Genomic DNA, 5,687 nt, shown 5'->3' with positions numbered 1-5,687 from the left:
GTTGTTGACCTGCTTTGATCTTTCTTACAGTAGACTGGGGGTTGGCACCCTTTTTATTGCGTTTCCTAAAAATGGCGGAGTCATTGCCCCTCCCCTACCCCACCTCACCTTAAAAGCTCAGGCTGACCAACCAACCGTAGGTCTCATTTTTCTTCTCTTACTTCGCTGTGAGGTAGGAATCCTCAATTAGATCGGCTGCTGCTGAGCTTTCTATGAAAGCCCAGGGGCTGTGTGTGTGTGTGTGTGTGTGTGTGTGCTCGCGTGTTTGTGTATACATGTACGTGCAGGTAATTTTGTCAGTCGCATTTCCTGGAATAAAAACAATCTAATTAAACATCAAAATGTCTTTATACGAGAAACCCCCTCTGCCTAATCCACAGAGTTAGGCCTGCCCCTTAACTCTGGGTCACCTTTAAAAAGTCCCCACGTTTTACAATGATGCTGTTTTTGTTGCCGATCCAACGTGGGACCTCCATCTTAAGCGTGCTGCTCTTGTGCAGTTTGTTCTATCTCCTGCCCTCGCCTTCCTTCCTTCCTCTTCCCCAAGGACGAGACGGTCATGATGGGGAGACGAGCTGGCTGGAGGTGAAACTCACCTGAACCAATCTTGTGCCTTGAAGGTATACAAAGGTAAAGCATTTCAAACAAAAAGGATCCCTTAACTGCGTCCTGGGTCACGGGACTGGTGGGTGACGCACCATTTGTGCAGAAGGATAGCTTTTGAGTCTAGATCAGGGGTCTTCAAACTTGGCCCTTTTATGACTTGTGGATGTTCTGTTCCGGCCTACGACCGGCCCTGTTGGAATGTCAGGGACAACCCCTTTTTATAAACAATAGGCTGGAACTAATCCAACCAAATTTATTTGCAAAAGCTAAACGAAAAAGTTCAAACAAATAGAGACCAAGACTTTATCAGAAGCTCTTCAAATGGTTGCCTTCAGCAACCAGCACCTCCCACACATTCCCCTTTTAAACAGCAGTCCCAAGGTATGGCTTCTCATTGCCTTCTCCCGAGTTGCCTCATTGCTTTCCTTTGCTCAGTTCTGCTGGGTTGCCTCCTGCTCCTAGCGTCCCTGAACAGAGCCAGCTGTGGATCGTCTTCCAATCTTTCAGGCTCACACAGCTGGGTCTGAGGAGGAACAAGACGGGAGGGGCCTGGCTGAGAGTTCTGCGGTGCATCAGAACCTTCCTCTGACCCCAAAGGCTCTCCAAACCCCTCCTCCTCCTCCTCCTCTTCAGAATTGTCCGACTCAGCTGCTGAATCCACAGGCTGACGCAGAATTCTGGGAGTTGAAGTCCACAAGTCATAAAAGGGCCAAGTTTGAAGACCCCTGATCTAGCTAGTTAACAATCATTCATTAATGACTGTTCAAAGTTACAACGGTATTGGGGAAAAAAGGACATGACAAATTTTCACACGGACAGTTGCAGCATCCCCGCGGTCACTTGGATCAGATTTCAGACTGTTGGCAACTGGTTCATATTTATGACGGTTGCAATGTCCTGGGGTCACATGATCCCCTTTCTGAGATTTGCTGAGAAAATCAACGGGGAAGCCAGATTCACTTAACAACCCATGTTATTAACTTAGCAACTGCAGTGATTTGCTTAACAACTGAGGCAAGAAAGGTTGTAAGGTTGTAATACGGGGCTGTCTCGCTTAGCAATGGAAATTTTGGGCTGACTTTTGGTTGTTAGCTCGAGGACTATGTGTGTCACGGGAAGAGCAACTTGCATATCCCCACCCTTCAGAAGGTTGAATGGACTTGGTAATAAAAGCGAACCTCGAATGATTGTTGCAGGTGTGTCTCTGGTCACACAACAATTAATCAGGTTTAATCACAAGAATTTCTTTGCTCCATAAGCATAATGCTCAGCTCAAACTTTGGTGCTACAGCTCCCATAACCTAGGCCAGTCATGCACTCTGTAGTCCAGGTTGCTAAAAGAGGAATCGGTGTCTCCTTTCCATTACAGAGGCATTCCTTATTTCCTTAATAAACTGGCATCCCAGCCCTGAAGCCGACCTTCAGTCAGATGAGTTGCTAAATGGAAAAGGGTAGAGGGTCCCCTTCTATGTCTGCTTGGTGCGAAATTGCTGGTCCCTTTTGGCTAGCAGTTTTGTTCCCAAATACCAGTATGAGCCATCTCTGAGATAACTAAAGGACATCTTCTTTCTGTAGAGATAAATCTTTTCAACAGGCATAGTTTGAAAGGGAACTTTTCGATCAGGTCCCTTAGAGTTGCAAGAGATCCAAGTGCTTGGTGCCCAGCTCACAGCAGACTAGATGAACATTATAGTACAGGTGGTCCTCGACTTACAACAGTTCATTTAAGGACCACTCAAGAGTTACAAGGGATGCAGTGGCTCAGTGGGTTAGGACACTGAGCTTGTCGATTAGATGGTCAGCAGTTTGGCGGGTCGAATCCCGAGTGCCACGTAACAGCGCCTGTTACTCGTCCCAGCTTCTGCCAACCTAGTAGTTCGAAAGCACGTAAAAATGCAAGTAGAAAAATAGGGACCACTACGGTGGGAAGGTAACAGCGTTCCGTGCGCCTTTGGCATCTAGTCATGCCGGCCACATGACCACGGAGACGTCCTTGGACAAGCGCTGGCTCTTCGGCTTTGAAACGGAGATGAGCACCGGCCCCTAGAGTTGGAAACGACTAGCACACATGTGCGGGGGAACCTTTACCTTACCTTTACCTTTAGTTTAACCAAAAGAAGGACATGGGGGGACAGGATAGCAGTGTTCCAATATTTGAGGGGCTGCCACAGATAGGTTAGAATAGTCTGATGTATTCATGAACAAAAAGGGGCGCGGTGGCTCAGTGGGTTAGGATGCTGAGCTTGTCGATCGGAAAGTCGGCAGTTTGGCAGGTCGAATCCCGAGTGCCGCATAACAGAGTGAGCGCCTGTTACTCGTCCCAGCTTCTGCCAACCTAGCAGTTCGAAAGCACGTAAAAAATACAAGTAGAAAAATAGGGACCACTACGGTGGGAAGGTAACAGCGTTCCCTGCGCCTTTGGCGTCTAGTCATGCCAGCCACATGACCACAGAGACGTACTTGGACAAGCGCTGGCTCTTCGGCTTTGAAACAGAGATGAGCACCGACCGGCCCCTAGAGTTGAAAACGACTAGCACGCATTCTTTTTTTACAAGAATTACAGCAGCACTGGAAAAAATGACTTATGACCGTTTTTCAGACTTAACCACCGTTGCAGTATCCCCGTCGCGTGATCAAAATTCAGACACTGGGCGACTTACTCATATTTATGACAGTCACAGTGTCCTGGGATCATGCGATCGCCTTTTGAGATCTTCTGACAAGCAAAGTCAACGGGGAAGCCAGTTGCACTTAAGAACCGTGTTACTAACTGAATGACTGCAGTGATTCACTTAACCACTGTGGCAAGAAAGGCTGTAAAATGGAACACAACTCACTTAACAAGTGTCTCACTTAACAACAGAAACTTTGGGCTCAGTTGTGGCCGTAAGGTGAGGACTACCTATGCAAGATTGGAATGAATTTCCTTTGTTTTCCAGCCAATAGAGAAGGGTTATCCAAAGCTAGCTGGAGCTTCAAATGTTTTTTTTGGTCAGGGGATTCATTTTTCCCAGGCCGTTTTCTTGTGCAACAAGGAGCACGTTTGTGACATGCCGCTATTATTTTAAAATTCCCAGAAGCCCAACAAAATCTCTCTCTTAGATCAGCAGCCTGCTGCATCTTTATGGAATCTTGTAGTCGTCCAAATAGTTTCCATTGCTATCTTGGGTTCGGACACAACACATGGCTTTCAATGGGATGGAAATACCTCTGGAACAACAACTCTTCCACAAAAAGAAGTCTATTTTATTTTGGAGGTTGGTGATCCTTTCTGGAAAAGTAGAGCTTTCTCTGGTGGATCACCCCCACCCCCACCCGAACTCCTGTGGGGTGGTGGTGCTATGCTACTGAAGGTAGTCCTCGAATTACAACAGTTCGTTTCGTGACCGTTCAAAGTTACAAAAGCATTGAAAAAAGTAACGACCATTTTTTTATACTTACAAACATTGCAGCGTCCCCGTGATCACGTGACTGAAATTCAGAGCTTGTCAGCAGACTCATTTATGACTGTTGTAGTGTCCCACTGTCAGTCGCCCTCTGACAAGCAAAGTGAATGGGGAAGCCAGATTCACTTAACAACCGTGTGACTAACTTAACTGCACTGGTTCACTTAACAGCTTTGGCAAGAAAGGTCATAAAGTGGGGCAAAATTCACTTAACAAATGTTTCACTTAGCAACAGAAATTTTGGGCTCAATTGTGGTCATAAGTCAAGGACTCCCTGTGCTTTAGCAACTGGTGTACCTTGGGTGTTTGCCTTCATACAAGGGTCACTCATAGACAAATTCAGACCTTTATTCCAGCATCTGAAAATATAAAGCATACAGGCAGAGTTCTCCAGTTACATCCATTTGTTTAGTGACAACGGCACCGAAAAAAGTGACTTATGACCGGTTTTCACACTTAGGATCTGTTGAAACATCCCTGTGTTCACGTGATCAAAATTCAGGCGTTTGGCAACTGGTTCATATTTATGACAGTTGTAGTGTCCCGGGATCGTGTGATCACCATTTGTGACATTCCCAGCCGGCTTCTGATAAGCAAGTCATGGGGGATGCCAGATTTGTTTCACGACCACATGATTCATTTAACAATGGCAATGATTCGCTTAACACAGGGGTCTTCAAACTTGGCCCTTTTATGATTTGGCCCTTTTATAACTTGTGGATTTGAATTCCCACAATTACCTCAGCCAGCTTGGCTGGCTGAGGAATTCTGGGAGTTGAAGTCCACAAGTCATAAAAGGGCCGAGTTTGAAGTCCCCTGCTTGTGGACTTCAACTCCCAGAATTTCTCAGCCAGCTTGCCTGGTTGAGGAATTCTGGGAGATGAAGTCCACAAGTCATAAAAGAGCTGAGTTTGAAGACCCGTGACTTAAAAACTATGGCAAATAACCAGAAAAGGCTACTCTGGCATTCAAAGTCTAAAGAATTTGGGGGAAAGGAAGGAGGATCTTCATAAACATAATGGACTCCCAGGATGTGACTGCATTTTAAAAACAATAGTATTTTGCATAGGTTTTTAAACATTCTAAAAATTCTGTCTTAGAAAAGCAATCTAGCTAAAAGAGGCCTTTTGTTTTCAGCTATGTTTGTACAGTGTCATTTGGTGCTTGATGAAGGAGAGACCTTTTAACTGTCTTCTTTCTGAGGTGGGTTTCATCCTACATACAGATTGGCAAATTTGCCTGACATGAGGGATAGGCCAAATGGTCAGCTGCAAAAGTCAGTATTTTGTTACACAGATTGCCAGATGTGAAATAAAGTACATATAGATGTTTCAATACAAGAGAATATTTGTAATTCAGGGGTGAACAGTAGAGTCCTTGGTACTCTCTGAGCTTGGTTGTTTTCTTGCAGATGTTTCATGACCCAACTAGGTAACACAATCAATGCCAGAAGGGAATGGGTTTTGTGGAGAAGAGGAGGACTATGAGGACTTTGGTGGTCTCTGAGCTTGGTAGTTTTCTTGTAGATGTTTTATTACCCACCTAGGCACTGGTAATGTTACCTTTCTGGGTAGTAAAATCTGTGAGAAAACACCAAGCTTAGAGAGCACCAAGGGCCACAGAATACTCTACATG

The sequence above is a fragment of the Vipera berus genome (genome assembly GCF_964194415.1).
Source record: "Vipera berus genome assembly, chromosome: 2".
NCBI classification, from domain to species: Eukaryota; Metazoa; Chordata; class Lepidosauria; order Squamata; family Viperidae; genus Vipera; species Vipera berus.
This window is presented reverse-complemented; position numbering follows the sequence as displayed.